Source organism: Mesocricetus auratus, unplaced genomic scaffold (assembly GCF_017639785.1).
Source record: "Mesocricetus auratus isolate SY011 unplaced genomic scaffold, BCM_Maur_2.0 Super-Scaffold_100010, whole genome shotgun sequence".
NCBI classification, from domain to species: Eukaryota; Metazoa; Chordata; class Mammalia; order Rodentia; family Cricetidae; genus Mesocricetus; species Mesocricetus auratus.
The window spans coordinates 2,267,889-2,286,027 of record NW_024429194.1 but is presented as its reverse complement, the minus strand read 5'-3'; the positions used below and the strand labels follow the sequence as shown (position 1 = coordinate 2,286,027).

Sequence of the window (18,139 nt, the reverse complement as noted above, 5' to 3'; positions counted from 1 at the left end):
AGAGATCCCCATATCACCTTTGAGGGCACGCGTGCTGTCTTAGTTAGGGTTAGTGCTGCTGTGACAAAACACCATGAGCAAAAGCATCTTGGGGGAGGGAAAGGTTTATTTCACTCACAGTTCCATGTAACAGCTCATCATCAAAAGCAGTAAGGGCTGGCCAGGCAGTGGTGGCCCATACCTTTAATCCCAGCACTTGGGAGGCAGAGACAAGAGGATCTCTGTGAGATGGAAGCCAGCCTGGTCTACAGAGTTAATTCCAGGACAGCAGGGGCTACTCAGAGAAACCCTGTCTTTAAAGGGGGGGGGCAGTGAGGACCAGGACCTGGAGGTGGGATCTGATGCCTAGAGCGTGGATGGAAGCTGCTTACTGACTAGCTGCTTTTCTATAGAACGCAGGAGCACCAGCTCAAGGATGATACAACCCACAATGGGCTGGGCCTCATGGAGGCATTTACTCAATTGAGACTCCTTTCAGATAACTCTAGCTTGTGGCAAGTTGACATAAAACTAGCCTGCACACACCCTTCCCCAAAGACCTAAACCCTCCCGCTGGGTCCTATTTCTTAAAGATTTTTTACTACATCCCAACAGTGCTCCGGGCTAGGACAAAGCCGCAGGCCTTCCAGGGGGGTATTTATGCCAACCTAGCAGGCAGCCACAAAGAGTCAGTGGCCAGGATGCGCCCTAAGGACACTTCACCATCAGGGAGGCTCCCAGGTACTGTGGAGGCACAAGGCGTTCACTCTGTGACTGGTTCTGAAGATTGGAGCTAAGGAACACTGTGGTCCCCCTGTAACTGGGCTGTGTGGGTAGAGAAAGTAATTTGCCTCTTCCTCCAGTGAGTTCCAGGGGCAGGAAGGAGGACAGAAAGTTGAAAAGACTGTAAGTGCTTCGAGTAAGGGGGTGAATGGGAGCCTGAAGGGTTGAAAAACACCCAAGACAGAACTAGACACAGTCCCAGCTCAGGAAAGCCAGCGATTGGTCAGCTGCTTCACGGATCCAGAAATAAGAATAGGGGTGTTAAACAATGTCTACCAGGTCACACGGGTGCTCTTATTAAACCTGCCTGGCTGCCCTTAGTTACGGGAAAGCTGATATTCATTGGTTGACGGATAAAAAAGCAAGTACATTCTGCTTACCCGGCAGCTGTCAAACATCCGTTCCGAGACATAGTTCACCTAAGCATGTATAATCAGAATCATGACTTAAGTTTGTAGATGCTGAGATTTAAACTACTCCGAGGGGCTGGAGAGATGGGCTCAGCCTTTAGAGCAGTTGTTACTTTCCCGAGGACCTATGTTCTTGCTCGAACCGCAGCTCACAATCTGCAGCTCCATTTCCAAGGGACCCTCTTCTGGCCTCCTTGGGCACCAAGCACACATGTGGTATACAGACACACCTGCAGACCAAACACCCATACACATAAATAACCTTTAAAATAAATGCTTAGCAGTTTCTCACAAAGATCTTACAACCGTGTGCTAGATTGTAAAAAATAAAAATAAAAAAATATAGCCTCCCCATCCTCATCATTCCTGCAAATCCTCTGCCATATGTAAAAGAAAACCTCCAAGAAGGGTAGTAGATGTTGCACTCACCTGAAGTCCAGGCTGACAGTTCTCAGTGTTCAGTCTTGCACTGGAATTCTAAGGAAGCCACGGTATGATGTGGGAGCTGTGCAGAACTCATGATCCATGTACATTACTGGATGTTCCATTAGAAGGCCCGATCCTCCTGTTGAAAAAGAATATATGTTTCTAGGCTCCCACAAATATATACATTTGTATCCTTCTAAATCATCAACCCGGTCCATCTTTAAGTCTGGGATCGCCCTGTGCATGTCACAAATACACAGCGACCCTGCAGGAGATGCTTGGATGGCCTCACTTTGACCATCTTAGTCTAGCAATAAGAATTTAGCTTTTTATTTTTAGTGGTACATATGTTCCCATCAGCACAGAGGTGATGGGGGAAGTCCTGTACATTTGTTAATAAAGCACTGTTGGCCAATAGGAATCTAGATAGGTGGGACTAGGAGTCCAGGAGGATTCTGGGAAGGAGAAACACAGGAGAGTTCAACATGTAACGCCATGGGGTAGGAAGCCTGGAACTATTCTCCGGTAAGAGAAATACTTGGATTAACAATTATGGGGTAATTACTTAAGTCAGAGCAAGCCAGTAAGAAACACGCAAAGGCCAACAGCTTCATAATTAATATAGCCTCCTGTATGTTTATTTGGGACTGATGCGGCTCTGGAACCAAGCTGGCGGGAAGGCTTCTCTCAAAGAAAAAGCTTCTCTTAACACAGAGGTTAAGATTTCAAAGCTGCAACACAAAGTTATGAATAAGGAAAGGTTCAGGGATCACTCCTCCTTGAGATCCTCCCAGCAGCTGATGGTCGGTAGGGGAGGGAAAGACACCCGTTTTTCTTTTCTAAGTTTCATTTATGGTGTGGATGAGTGTTAACCACAGGCATGCCTTGTGCCCACAGAGGCTGGAGAGATGGCTCGGAGAGTAGGAGCACTGGCTGCCCTTCCAGAGGTCCTGAGTTCAATTCCCAGCAACCACATGGTGGCTCACAGCCATCTGTAATGAGATCTGGTGCCCTGTATACACAACAAATAAGTCTTAAAATAGAAGACGACATCGGATCCCCTGGAACTGGAGTCCAGGTGTTGTGAGCTGCCATGCCGGTGCTGGGAACCAAACCTGGGGTCCACTGCAAGTGCTCTTAACCACTGAGCCATCTCTCCAGACCCCCAAGAGACAAATCGTCTTCAGTGCAGTCACTGGTGACTATTGCCTATATGCTCCTATAGGCAACCCTAATGGAAAAGAATTATTAATTGAGAAAGGAGACTAGATGATGGTAAGAGAAGGGGGTATAAAAAAATGAACAAAATATTTCTATACAAGAACGAAACTACCATAACGAAATAGATGGTGGTTTGAATAAGAATAGGCACAGGCTCACACATTTGAATACTAAGTCACCATGGAGTGACACTATTTGAAAGGATTAGGAGGTACAGCCTTGTTGGAAGACGTGTGTTGCTGCAAATGGGCTTTGAGGTTTCAAAAGCTCATCCCAATCCCAATCTCTCTCTCCTGATCAGTATGTAGAGCTCTCAGCTGCAGCCATGCTCCCAGATATAATAAACTCAACCTCTAAAACTGTAAGCAAGCCCCCAAATAAATACTTTCTCTTATAACAGTTGCCTTAATTGTGGTGTCTCTTCTCAGAACTAGAACAGTGACTAGGACAGAATTCATTATTGTATATAATTAGTATATATTTTCAATAGGAAAATGAAAACATTCAGAAAGTTTAGACCCCTGAACCTATGTTGCCTTAAAACTGGGATTATACAACACAGTGGGTATTTATCTTTTAACAAGTTAGTCAGCCTTTGTTTAAGAGATGCTACCCAATAGCCGAAGTGCGGTCTAGTAGTAGCACATTTGCCCCTATCAACGGTGAATCATGCCTATGCTATGTTAGCCTTCCGCAAACTTTGAAACTGCTCAATTAAATAAACAATGTAACAAATGAGCGGGGAAGGCATGGTGACCAATGCCTGTGATCCCAGCATTAGAGGCAAGAGGATCGGGAGTTCAAAGTCATCCTTGGGCAGACCTGGAGGATAGGTTAGGTTACCTAAGAGCCTATGGGGGAGGGGAGGGGGCGGGCTAAAAAGCAAGCATGATTTTACTGAGAAGTATAAGAACAGGTCCCTGCATCAGGGAGGATGAGGTTCCAAAAGTGGGACTGCCCACACAGTTTTTAGAAGTAGTATTAATTCAGACCAGCAGTACACCTCCGTAGCAGAGTGTGCCCAGGGCTCCACTCAGGGTGCCACAGAACATTCAATAACATCATCTAAGAAACACAACACTGACTCCTAAAAACACCTACCCAAACGACATCTGTGGTCTCACTAGTGAGGGGACCACCCTCCACAAGATGCTGCAAGCCAAAGTCTAAATAGCTTCGTGGATTCCCAACGACTGCAACTAGATGTTTCCTAGTTTTACGTTATTCTAAACTGGCTGGCGAGGTGGCTGTATCAGTAAGATGCTTGCCTCAAGTTCGATCCCCAGAACTCGCGTAAATATCTGGGAACTTATCATCTCCTCATACCAAGATGGGCCACCGGTTCCCTGGAGCTTTGCTGGGCAGCTAGCCTACTTGTGGAAGCTCCCAGTCAATCAAAGACTCTGTCTCCGGGTAAAAAGGGAGGTGCAGGAGAACTAAGCCCGAGGTTGCCCTCCGACCTTCACACACCTGTACACACCCCTCTGCCTCAGCCCACAACCTGCCTTCTTGCCTTGGGGTCAGGTTGCTGTATTGTGGTTGAGCGTCTGATGCTTTGTGAATAGGGTTGCTGTGTGTGGACAATACACAGCCGTTTTTTTGTTTGTTTTTTACTGGACGTTTTCCTGAAGGTTGGCCCCACTGGCTGTAAATTGCAGATCAGGGATATCCCTCGCCCTTTGCTTTCCACGCTGATGGGGAAGCTTGACAGCAAGGGGGGCACATCCATCACCTATCACGTGCCAATTGCTGAAGCGATGTCAGGAAAAAGATTTTCCAGCCCAGGCCTCGTTTGGGTTGACTCTGAAAAGACCCCGAGTGCAGTAACCACCTGCAGTAACCCCATTAATAACTGACAGATTCAAAGCTTATGGAACATCTCAGAAGACCCAGGTCAGCGTGGGGAAGGAAGGACTTTAAGTCTGAAGTTCCGTCCCAGGTCTGACTTAGGATTTAAAACTGGGTTTCCAATCCTACTAGACCCCTGCTCCCACGGTGTGAGGGGAAACCAGAAAACGCGCCATTGATGGATGTGATTGACGGCCCTGGCTGCCCGGGGAATGGCGTAGTTACAGAACATAAACGGCAGGGGGCAGTACAATCCCGCCGAAGACACGGAAACTTGAAGCGCGCATTCGTGGCATCTTGGGGCCAGGATGGAATCCTTAATTGTTCCGCGAAGGAAAGAGAGCGCTCTAGATACCCTTTCTAGAAGCCTAGAAGCTCCCTGCATCGTCACCAAAATAGTCCCTTGGCATCGGTACGCAGCTGCAGTCTCTGCAGCCTTGTTGGCTTTGCTGTCGGATCTTTCCTGGCCTCCTGCCTAGGAAGTGTCTGCCCTTGGCGCTCCAGCCCTGTCGTTCGTGGCGCTGCCCGGGACCAGGCCCTCTGCCTGCACACACAACCAGCCCATGCAACCGTTTCTGGTCATTCCGGTCCCCGCCAGCGTTGTTTCCAGCTCCTCACCGCAGCCGCCAGGTGTCTGCCCTCCCTCAACCCGCAAGGGTGGGAGATCAAAGGTGTGCCTGCATCTGCCTCCTGCCCCTGTGCTTTCAAATGTTACACAAAGGGGACAAACACGGTATTGTGCACCCCGGGGGAGTGGTGGCCCACGGATCAGAGGTGGCAGTGGGCACCGTCTGGAGCAGGTGACTGAGGCGCGCGTGGTGTGTGTGCACGCGCTTGGCAGCCCTGACACCGCAAGGTTTGTTCTTGGTAAAGGATCAAATTTTACATGGTGGATGGTAACCTTCCCGTCTCCAACTATAGAGCCATGCTTAAACACCCCTCCGTGAAATCAGGTCCACAGAACCAGTCGGCGAGTATGACTCAGTGGTAGAGTGCCCAGGAAATATAAAACCTCGCTGCGTTAAAGCATGCAAAAAGCTAGCCTGGTGTGCCAGCGCCGGCAGGAAGATCTCTTTGAATCTGGAGTTCTGAACCAGTCAGGACTATGCAGTGAAACCCTTCCCTTAAAAACCCTGACAGAGAGCTAATCTCCAAAATTTACAAAGAACTCAAGAAGCAAGTCTCCAAAACACCAAAGGATCCAATCAAAAGGTGGGGTACAGAACTAAACAGAATTCTCAATAGAGGAGGCTAAAATGGCCAAGAGACACTTAAGAAAGTGCTCAACATCCTTAGCCATCAGGGAAATGCAAATCAAAACAACTCTGAGATACCATCTTACTCCTGTCAGAATGGCTAAAATCAAAAACACCGAAGACAATTTATGCTGGAGAGGATGTGGAGAGAGGGGAACACTCCTCCACTGCTGGTGGGAGTGCCAACTCGTACAGCCTCTTTGGAAATCAGTATGGAGATTCCTCAGGAAAATGGGAATTAATCTACCACTAGACCCAGCAATTCCACTCTTAGACATATATCCAAAGGAGGCAAATTCATACAACAAGGGCATCTGCTCCACTATGTTCATAGCAGCATTATTTGTAATAGCCAGAACCTGGAAGCAACCTAGATGCCCCTCAACTGAAAAGTCGATAGAGAAAATGTGGTACATTTACACAATGGAGTATTACTCAGCAGAAAAAAACAATGGAATCTTGAAATTTGCAGGTAAATTGATAGCACTGCAAGAAACCATCCTGAGTGAGGTAACCCAGTCACAAAAAGACAAACATGGTACATACTCACTCATATATGGATTTTAGACATGGATCAGAAGAGTGCCAGTCTGCACTTTCACTGACAGAGAGTCTGGGAAACAGGAAAGAACCTAAAAGACATACATGGTACCCAAGAGAAGAGAAATGAGGCAAGATCCTCTGAACAGATGGGGAACACAGCGAGGGGTGGGGGGAGGGGGACCTGGGAAATAGAGAGGGGGAGAAGTGGAAGAGAGAGTAGGTTGTGGAGGAACAGGAAGGTCAACTGGAGGGGGTAGGATAGGGGGAAGAGGGAATCTTAGGTTAGAAGACAGATCAGGCACCATTGTGACCTCTAGTGATCTAAACGGATGACACCAATTGACACGCTAAGCAATAGTGGAGAGACCACCTCGAATGCCTATTCCTGATAGTGAACTTGATGTCTATAACCATCCTGGAGCCTTCATCCAGAGACTGATGGAAGCAGAGGCAAACACCCACAGTTAAACACTGAACTGAACCCAAGGAACCCAGCGACAGAGAGGAGCGAAGAGCAAATTGGCAAAGAATGGGCTGGCAAAACCAGCAGAGACAGCTGATCTGAACAGGGGAGAGCTCTTGGACTCCAGACTGACAGCTGGGAGGCCAGCATGGGACCGATCCAGACCCCCTGAATGTGAGAGTCAGTGAGGACGCCTGGGCTACCTATGAGGTCCTGAGCAGTGGATCAGTGTTTATCCCTCGAATACTAACAGACATCGTGTGTCCATAACACAAAGAAGGTTGCTCTCTCTGCCAGGACTCTTAGGGAAGTGCCTGGACCCTACCCTGAATGAAGTGATAGACTCTTGATATCCCCTATGTGGAAGGAATTGGCAATAGGGTGGGAGGATGGGGGGGAAGGTGGAGGGGTTGCGGGAGGAAGGGAGGGAGAGGGAACTGGGATTGACATGTAAAACAAGCTAATTAAAAATTTTAAAATGTTTTAAAAAAAACAGCCGGAAAAAAAAAGTCTGTCTATTTTTGTGCTAATACCAAGCTGTTTTCAGGACTATAGCTCAATGGAATCAAATTGAATACCCCGACATTAACCCATACACGTATGAACACCTGATCTTTGACAAAGAAGCTAAAATTATACAGTGGGAAAAAAAGCATCTTCAACCAATGGTGCTGGCATAACTGGAGGCTGACATGCAGAAGACTGCAGATAGATCTATGTCTATCGCCATGCACAAAACTTAACTTCAAATGGATCAAAGACCTCAGCATAAATCCAGCCACTCTGAACCTGTTAGAAGAGAAAGTGAGAAGCACCCTTGAACAAATTGGTACAGGAGATTGCTTCCTGAACATAACTCCAGTAGCACAGACACCAAGATCGACAATTAATACATGGGACCTCCTGAAACTGAGAAGCTTCTGCAAGGCAAAGGACACAGTCAACAAGACAAAAAGGCACCCCACAGATTGGGAAAAGATATTCACTAACCCCACATCTGACAGAGGGCTGATCTCCAAAATTTACAAAGAACTCAAGAAGCAAGTCTCCAAAACACCAAAGGATCCAATTAAAAAGTGGGGTACAGAACTAGAGAATTCTCAGGAGTCTAAAATGACTGAGAGACACTTGAGAAAGTGCTCAACATCCTTAGCCATCAGGCAAATGCAAATCAAAACGACTCTGAGATACCATCTTACTCCAGTCAGAATGGCTAAAATCAAAAACACCAATGACAGTTTATGCTGAAGAGGATGTGGAAAAGGGGGAACACTCCTCCACTGCTGGTGGGAGGGCCGACTCTTACAGCCACTATGGAAATCAGTATGGAGATTCCTTAGGAAAATGGGAATCAGTCTACCACAAGACCCAGCAATTCCACTCTTAGGCATAAACCCAAAAGATGCACATGCATACAACAAGGACACCTGTTCCACTATGTTCATAGCAGCATTATTTGTAATAACCAGAACCTGGAAACAACCTAGATGCCCCTCAACTGAAGAGTGGATAGAGAAAATGTGGTACATTTACACAATGGAGTACTATTCAGCAGAAAAAAAAAAAAAAACAGTGGAATCTTGAAATTTGCAGGCAAATGGATGGCACTAGAAGAAACCATCCTGAGTGAGGTAATCCAGTCACAAAAAGACAAATGTGGTATGTACTCACTCATAAATGGATTTTAGACATGAATCAGGGGAATGCCTACATACAATCCCACTGCCAGAGAGTCTGGGAAATAGAACCTTCATCCAGTGACTGATGGAAGCAGAGGCAGGACCCACAGCTAAACACTGAACTGAACTCCTGGAATCCAGTGTCAGAAAGGAAGAACTGATGAGCAAAGGGGTTAAGACTGGGCTGGTTTAACCCACAGAAACAGCTGACCTGAACAAGGGGAGTTCTTCGGCTCCAGACTGATGGCTGGGTAGACAGCATGGGACTGACCCAGACCCCCCCTGAATGTGGATGTCAGTGAGGAGGCCTAGGTAATCTGTGTGGCCTTGGGTAGTATTTATCCATGGCATACAAACAGACTTTGGCTGCCCATCCCCCACAATGAGGGATGTTCTCTCAGCCTGGACTCTTGGGGAAGAGCCTAGGCCCTGCCCTGGATGACATGACAGTCACTGGAGATCTACCATGGAGGGCCTCACCCTCCCTGGGAATCGGAGTGGAGATTGGGTGGGGGACTAGGGGGGCCTTGGGGGGAGGGGAGGGAGAGGGAGCTGGGATTGACATGTGAAACAAAAGGAAGAAAAAAAAAATTTTTAAGGCAAAAGGAAGAAAGGAATTAGGGGAGGGAAGGATGGGAGGAGGGTGGGAAGATGGTGGATCTCTAAGGCTGGTGGACGAGTTAGATTTTGGGATTGTGGGGACTTGCAATGCTCTGGATCTGGAGCCCAATCATCTTGGGTTTTCGTTAGCCCCTAAAAAGCCATCACTGTCTACCACCCTTGAGACTATCCAGATAAACCCTTTTGCAGTGTTCTGACAGACCACAGGTTTCCACCAGCCCAGAGGCTAAGGAGTGTCATCAAATAGCACGTACATCCAGTAGCAGAGCCGTACCTTGGAAGTCATACCTCCTGTTCTCACCAATCCTTTTCAAGGTGCCTTGATTCATGAGGTTCTTTGTTCTGTAACTGTATAAACATCATCAAGCTGTTACCACACTGGAAGGAAGTATTTGGGGGGCTCGGGGTTCCCTAGACCATGGTCACTCACATCTGGCTCCAAACTCTTATTCCCTTTGAGGCCAGAACTGTGTATTTGTGTCAAAGCTCCGAATTCCATGCCCTACCTACCCAGGAGGGAGGGAGGGAAAGAGAGAGAGGGAGAGAAAGAGAGAAGGAGGGAGGGAGGGAGGGAGGGAGGGAGGGAGGGAGAAGAGTAAAGGAAGGGGTGCCACTTACGGGGGGGGGTGTGAGCATGGTACTTTTAAATTATAAATAGAAGTTATAAAGACACTGATAAAGACTTGCACTTACTTTACTATTGGAAACAATGATGACTGAGTGATGAAAAAAACACACACAACTGTAAGAGAGCCACTGTTTTCCTTATCTGGAGGACCAATACCTTGAGATTCATTCCCAGGACGGGCTGAAGGTGGCAGCTTTGCCTGGCCCTGAGCCAACAGCTTCCTTCTTCTGTAGATGTAGGGCAGAAAACAGCTCCTGACCCAGCAAGGAATGGCTTCTAACGTCATCCTAAAGTGCTTCAAACAGTCTAAATGCCACCAACTTCTCAGGAGGACTCTCAAGTAAAACTCTCATCCCCATTTCCCCTTCGGCCATAAATGGAATAGAGCACAGATTGCCCCCCCACACACACACACACACTCACATCCCCAAAGCCATATATCCCCAGGGCTCTCATGACTCTCTTTCCTGGGCTTACAGTCTTCAGGGGTGCTCAGCTGCCCTCACAGACCACAGCCCGGCAATTGATCAATAAGTCAGCCACACGGTCTTGCCCAGTTCCTGCGGCTGGGTTTCCAGGCTTGCACAGCACATGAGCAAGAAGAATAGCGGTGCGTTACGGAGGTGGTGGTGAGCACCCAGTCGTTATCAGCAACATCAAACATTTCATTCATCTGCTTAACAAATATTTATCCGGCACTTGGCCGTGCCCAGTCACTGTGCTGAAGCCAGGAATTCCACAGTGATCAAAGGGAGCCTCCGCTCTCCATTCTCATGAGGCTTACAGTCAGGAGGTGAGGACCAGCGTAAATCATCATCAGAGATGATGGGCTCCAAAGGGGAAAGAACTCAGTGCCGATAGGAGAGATCACCAACAAGGAAGCAATGGGCGAAGGCAGAGAAAGGCATGGGGGAAGCTTCTGGAGAAAAGCCCCTCACATACTAAGTAGGCAGTGACCGATAAGGGTAGGAAAGCTTAGAGGTGTCAGGTCCGGAAGATGAGATAGCAGTTGTCTCTTGCTGTGAACTCTATTACCTTGGAATGCATACGCTCATAAACAACCATTTTTTTATCAGATTCTGCGTTGTAATTAGGATCTGAAATTGCCACCACCACCCCCCAACCCTGCCCCAGAGCCTCATGTGTGAAGGCTTAGTCATTAATTAGCCCGTGGCCCTACTAGAAGGAACTTTAGGAAGTTGTTCGGGTCACTGGCCTGAAGGAGATACTGGGACTCCCTCCCCAACTACCTTTTGTTCTCTCATTTCTCCCTCCTCCTTTTCAGCTGTTTTAAGGTGAGCAGTTCTCTTCCACCGTGTCCCCAACCACGACATAGCGTGCTGCCACAGCCCCATAGCAATAGAGCAAAGCAACTAGGAACTGAAGTCATGAGCTAAAAGAAATTCATACACCTTTTTAAGTTGTTTTCCTCGGGTATTTTGTCACAGGGAGGGGAAAACCGATCAAATACAGTTTTGTGTGAGGGTTTTAGGCCATGTTCAGCAATGTGACTCTTCTGTCCCGTGTGCATCAGGAGCTGGGGTGCTAAAGTGTTTCAGAGCTGACTCACGGATGAGGGAGCCTGGGAGGTCCCAAGATCTGCAATTAAAGGCAGATGTGGTGCTGCTGTAGTTCTAAGTCCAGAGATCTGGTAACCAGGTGGATGACAAACGTGAATTCCAGTCCGAGTCTAAAGGCAGGAGCCCAGTGTCCCAGCAGAGAGGGGGAGAAATCCCCCCACAGTCCGCCTTTCAGCTCTCTTCAGGCCTTTAGCAGACTGGATGAGACTCAGCTACATCAGGGGGGGCAAGCCTGCTTTACCCAGCCACTCATTCAAATATTTTCACCCAGAAAAGCCTTCACGTGTACACCTGAAACAGTGCTCGACCAAATGTGGGGTTATCCACAAAGCCCAGTCAGGTTGAGACAAAGCCTAGCCATCACCGGTGGCCTAGACCAGGCAGGGGGTGGGTACATGATGGTATCACTCACATGCATGACTCCTTGGTTTGGATGGCTGGAGCGCAGGCCCAACACTGACTGAAACTCTAAGTGGTACCTCAAGCCTTGTGGTTTCTAGACCTCTAACGTGTCAGGACTCTCAGAGAGTGTGTTCATGACAGGACGTCCTGAGGTCCGAGCCCAAATGCTCTGTGTTCACATCTACTCTATTCTGTTGGTCAAAGCAGTCACAGAGCCCACATACATCAAGAGGAGTGACCAAGATGTCATTTGCCTATGGGAAGGCAGCCTCAATTCATCCTTCAACAACCTCATAACCTCCACGCTCAAGTTTGAGATCTTTGCTACCTGAATGAGGTTGAGGAGCTGATGGCAGAGTCCCCTGAAGCAGTTCTCTGGTATAATTTAGATGTAAGAGTTTGCGAACTAAAGGTCTATGAGCCGCCTATATCCAACAGATACTGGTGTGGGAAGAGAAAAAAAAATCCATTGAGCACAGAGTTGTCCATCATCGCACAAAGCATCTGAACGGGGAACTCAGTTTGGCTCAGGGTTGCAGAGGTCTCAGTCCAAGGTCAACTGGCTCTGTTACTGTAGGTTTGTGTCAAGCTCACCTCATGGCAGCTGGGAAAGCAGACAGAAGTTGTAGACAAGATAAACCATTTGTCTTAGGTAGGGTTTCTATTGCCGTGAAGAGACACCATGACCATGGCAACACTTACAAAGGAAAGCATTTCACTGGGGCTGGCTTACGGTTCGAAGGTTTAGTTTGTTGTCATGGCGGGAAGCATGGCAGCGTGCAGGCAGACACGGTGCTGGAGAAGGAGCTGAGAGTTCTACATCTGGATCTCCAGGGCAGCAGGAAAAGAGCAACACTAGGTGTCGCTTAAGCATCTGAGACCTCAAAAGCCCACCCTCAGTGACACACTTCCTCCAACAAGGCCACACCTACTAATAGGGCCACACCCTAAGAGCCTGTGGGAGCCATTTCCATCCAAATGACCACACTCTTCAAAGATAGGCCCCAGCAAATCCAGTTCCTGCGATCAGGCTTCTCCTCTTACAGTCCTTTCAGTTACGAACCCACCAGTGGCTTAGTCCACTTATGGACGAGCTTAGTGTCCCTCTGATTCAATCATCTCCGAATCCCACCCTGAACACTGCATTGGGGACCAAGCCTTCGACACACGTGTGCATTTGGAGGGCACTCCTATCCAAATTAGGAAACTTCTACTCAAAAGGGGAAGAAGGGTCCCCATGGTAATCAGTGGCCTGCAGAAGTTCGGAAAGCCGTTCTTCAACTGAGGAGCCCAGTCTTGCTTCCTGGGAATGATTCTTCACAGCTCCTGAGCCCAGGTACCGGATTCTTGTCCCGTACTCTGAATTATCCGTTTCCCACAGGAAATAAAACCTTGAGCTGAGCTATCTTCTCAGACCAAGTCACGGCTGTTCACCTTGCCCGTCTGGTGGTGTGGTTCCTCATTCGATTCTTTTGGAATCGGCATGGCCTCCTGCGGGGACTTACTAGACATCTGTCTGCTAAAACAAGATGTGTCTGTAGTTCTCTTCAAAAACGGAGCTGGGAGCTGGGGAGCAGCTTTGATTCCTACCATCTTTTTCTCAGCTTTAGGAACTCCAGAGGACACATGCTTAAATATTTGATTTTTTTTAATGGGCGGGGATCATAATGGCCATCTCTTGACATGTAGGACCAATAGTTTATTTCTTATATTTTTACTTTGCTGTTGTGCTTTGGCATTTCAAGTCCTGCCTCTTTGTGTTTCTGCTGAGTGTTTCTTAAATACAGCTTTTTGTTTGTTACTGTTTTGTGGTTTTTTTTGTTTGTTTTTGTGTTTTTTTCAGACTCTCTGTCTGGAACTCACTGTGTGCAGCTCTGATTCAGAGGGGACATATTTTAAGCCCTGAACTTGGAAATCTGGGCTGAGGAAGAGCCCCTTCCCTAGCGTGTCTGAAGCCCTGGATTGATCCGCACAGTAACAAGTGAAACCATGCAGTTCGTTAGGTCTATTTTCCCCCCTACTAGAGGGATAATGTGGCGGAAAGCCTTCTCACCACATAAAAGGACCGATGTCTCTCCTGTTTCCAAGAGTGGTTTCCTCCCCCATTCTCTTACCCCTCAGCAACAGGGTCCGACAGCCTCTGCTTTGAGGTTCACGTGGAGGCTCTCCCTGCAGAACGTGCTTGGTGCTTCTGACCCCCAAGAGACAGGAAGAGGGCACTATGGGCTTCGTGAAGCCGGACGCAGGGCGGGCAGAGAGGGTCCTTCCTATCTTCTGACATTCAGAGGTCCAGGAGATTTGAGTAGCTTCAGGGGCCAGGGGCCTCTGCACTGCTCCTGTAGATGAGCGTGAATGCAGAGCTGTCTTTTGTTCTCCTTAGGTGACACCCTGAAAGGCCCTGCAAGCTTCCTTTGAGGCTTGTCTTTATCTTAAAAATAACACCACTGAAAGGGTCTGTTGTTAACTAGGGAATAAGGACCGGCACAGCGGACAGAGCACAAGCCAGGGAGAGCATAGCTTATTATAGTGAGACTGAAAGCGGGGAGACAGACTTGAGAGAGGGAAAGGTAAGAGAAAAGAGGAGAGAGAGAGAGAAGATGAGAGTAAGGGAAGATGAGAGAGAGAAAGACCAGAAAGCGAAAGTGGGCAGGCGTCTGTCCTGTAAAGGGGTCCTTTGCACCTGCGTGCAGACTGGTTCTCACGGAACTCTGGGCTGGCCAGAGTGCTGCCTGAGTGCATTCTGCCAGGTAACAGGACAGGCCAGCGTAATGCCTGAGCCTTTCAGGGTCAAAAGGGCTGAGAACCTTCTGAGGGGCCCTGCCAGCTGCAGGACAGCAACTCATTAGTCGGGATATTAAAAACTGAGACGGTCCTCAGTCAGGCGTGGCGACACACACCTGTGACCCCCCCCAGCCACTCTTTTCTCTATATCTCATCATATGAACTCAGCTATAGTTGGGGACAGGGTGATACCGCTGAAGAGAACTACAGATTCTTGGGATGCTTGGAGATATACAACCAATGCATTAATATTTCGTGGCATCTAATGAGGGGCACACTCTTGCTACAAGTAGCCAGCCAATCAGATTTCTCTGAGCTCTTGTTACTGTTACAATAGGAAGTACTGTTATATCTACTGAAACTTACATATATATTCTCTCCATTCCTCGGTCTCCCCCCAACAACCCTCCCCACCACACACACACACACACACACACAGTCACTGAGTAGACATGGACAGACAGTGATCAGGGTAATGAGTTCTCAGTGTCCCACTCAATGCTACTCACGATTAAATAATACACCCGAAATACATTTGCTAAAACTGAAGCTCCGTGTGTGTGACATGGAACCTTGGCAGTGACCATTCAGTTAATTAACTCTGAGTATTTGCTAGGCAGGCGCGGTGGTGCACGCCTGTAAATCCCAGCACTCAGGAAGCAGGCATGAGGACCGAGGGCATCCCCAACTACGTGTTGAGTTCTTGATCATACTGGGCTGACGTGAGGCTCCGTCTCAAAAAATAAAACGCTTTAAAGGTATTTACCGGGTGCTCATTCTATGAATTCCGCTGGGCAAGAGGTTCCAGAAACAAACAACACGGACCCATCTCACCATACTTGGCCCTGCTGAGGAAGACATGTGTGAGCGAGGGACACCCACAGGAGAGCATTTCAGATAGAGACGTCAACTCAAAGCCTAGCACAGAGGGTGGTCTGTGGGCTTCTCCGAATGCAGCCACCAGGAGGACTGTGAGGAGAAGGGGTCTTGGAGCAGGGTCTGAGGGGGTCTTGGAGCAGGGTCTGAATGAAGAGAAAGAGGAAGATTCCACAGCTCAGGTGGAGCAGCAGCAGTTAGGCTGGCTCAGGGCAGAAAGGAGCGAGCATTGAAGAGGACTGTTGGGAAAGGCAGGGTGTCTCATTAGGGCCGGAAACTGGCTGGGTCTGTCACCAGCAGCGAGATGCCCACTGCAGGATCCTAGCGAACTCCAGTCATTCACACTTTAGCATGATTTAACCTGATCGTTTCTCCTATGAATTCTTTTAGAACAGCTGGAACCAATCATCGCTTATGGGGGAGGGAGGTTCGGGGTTGTAGATCAGTAATAGAGCAGGGACTTAGTTTATGGAAACTCCTGGGTTAAATCCTCAGCACCAAAGATGGCAGGGTGTGGGATCGATGCAGGTAATAAGGGAGACGGGCCTGGCAGCAGAGCCTGTCATCCTAACTGTCCTCGAAACTGAGGCTGGAGGGTTATAAAGTCAAGGCCTGTGTGAGCTACAGAGTGGATCCAAGGCCAACCTGGTCATCCTATAAAACTCTATCTCAACACCCAATGTAAAAAAAAAAAAAAATGAGCCGAGGGCCTAGCACTGTGGTTGATCGTTGACTCACATGCGTGATGTCTAGTTCACCCCCTAGGACTGCAATAAGCAAACACAGCCAAAGAATCACATGCGTGATGTCTAGGACACACCCCTAGGGCTACATCGAACGAACACAGCTCAAGAAGGAAGCACCCCCTGGCTGGCCATTGGCTCCCTCCCTCAGGACAATGGGGGTGGTGGGTGAGGGCTTTGCAGAGATCACCACCGAGTTAGGAGTTTGCCTTGCTGAGAAAACCAGTTCAGGGGGAAACCACCGGGATTTTTTTTCCCCTTCATCTTTCCATGTTTTGCTTTTGATTTTCAAAACCCTCTGCAGACTGAAGCAGTGAACTCGTTGGGAAGTGGTGGGCTCCGTTCTGTGTATCTACATACATGTACATGCTGTGGCTTACCCTGAACGACAGGGAACGTCAATGGTGTCTGCTTACAGCATGTCCAGCCTGTGTCTGCTGCAAGTCAGCGACACCGTGTGTGTACCTTAAAACATCAACACCAAGCCGGGCGTTGGTGGCGCACGCCTTTAATCCCAGCACTCGGGAGGCAGAGGCAGGAGGATCTCTGTGAGTTCGAGGCCAGCCTGGTCTACAAGAGCGAGTTCCAGGACAGCCTCCAAAGCCACAGAGAAACCCTGTCTCGAAAAACCAAAAAAAACACAAAAAACAAAACATCAACAGCAGTCACTTCTTAGACACTCTAAGACTTAAGATGGAGGGTGCCTTTCCTGTCGTTCTATAACCTTTCCTGTTGTTCTATAACCTTTCCTGTCGTTCTATAACCATATGTATGTTCGTATTAGCCCTATATTGAGCTTTGGTTGAGTTTAGACTTTCACTACAAAATAGTTTCTTCAAAACATAAATATCTGCCCTAATACAGAGAAAAATCTAATTTGTTGTTTAAAAGATAAGAAACATCCATTTGAAGTTAATGATCCATTCATTAATGCTTCTGTGAAAACAATGTTCACATTGAAAGTTCTAAAATCAGGCTATTGTCTAACTTAATTTTTTTTTCTTTCAGTAAGTGCATTTTTTTAACTTCCCTCCAAGGCCACTTTAGTCCTAGAATGTTTAGGTGTTCTTTACAGAGACTGTCTCCCACACAATTTGCACACATTGTTTTACATCCTACTGTTCAAATATGGCAGATTCATTAATACGTCTAGTGCTCAGGCCTGACCTTACCTCTTGCTTTGTCTGACCACAAAAGGGGGGGGGGGCAAACCCACCTTAGCTTTTGTTCTTAGTGGAGGTCAAAGGCTGCTGCTTCCAGTGTAATGGACATAAAGGTATTTCTTGCATCTGACAGTTTTGAGAGGCGTTGAGACTCTCAAAATCATAGTAAATGATCAAGTTGTTTACAACCGGCTTGTTCGGTTCAATTAAAACCATGTCCATAGCCAGGCAGTGGTGGCACATGCCTTTTATCCCAGCGCTCGGGAGGCAGAGGCAGGTGGATCTCTGTGAGTTTGAGGCCAGCCTGGTCTACAAGAGCTAGTTCCAGGACAGGAAGCCACACAGAAACCCTGTTTTTAAAAAGTAAAAATAAAAATAAGCAACTAAAAACCATGTCTACAAACCTAAGTAAGCTTTCCTCTCTGGGCCTGAGTGGCAGGAACGTTGGTGACGATGGCCATGTCCAAAGGCTGGCTCCTTGCAGCCTGCAGAAGCCGACTCCCCAGTTCTTTTGTTTTCCAGGAAGCTTGTGAGCTCCTTGTTACAATTTAAGTTATATAAACTCACAATTCCATAAATCTACATGACAAACAAAAGAGCCAGACAGTTCAGAGGCAGACAATACACAATGCTTTAATGCTATCAAGAATTGAACCTCAGGGGCTGGAGAGATGGCTCAGAGGTTAAGAGCACTGACTGCTCTTCCAGAAGTCCTGAGTTCAATTCCCAGCAACCAC

General features: G+C 47.8%; 1 protein-coding gene and 1 long non-coding RNA gene across 14 annotated transcripts in view; one reads left to right on the top strand and one right to left on the bottom strand.

Annotated features, from left to right (window-relative positions):
• Positions 1-18,139, top strand: part of Dlgap1 (DLG associated protein 1) — a 796,987-nt gene that overhangs the window by 667,555 nt on the left and 111,293 nt on the right. The gene's annotated exons all lie outside the window — the stretch shown is intronic.
• The window catches only part of LOC110343234, a 44,337-nt gene continuing 26,440 nt past the window's right edge, over positions 243-18,139 (bottom strand). Inside the window, exons 2-4 of the long non-coding RNA XR_005879726.1 lie at positions 13,954-14,175; positions 1,602-1,737; positions 243-1,402 (exon numbers count right to left, since the gene is read on the bottom strand). This is a non-coding gene — a long non-coding RNA (uncharacterized LOC110343234). The remainder of the gene's footprint in view (positions 1,403-1,601; positions 1,738-13,953; positions 14,176-18,139) is intronic.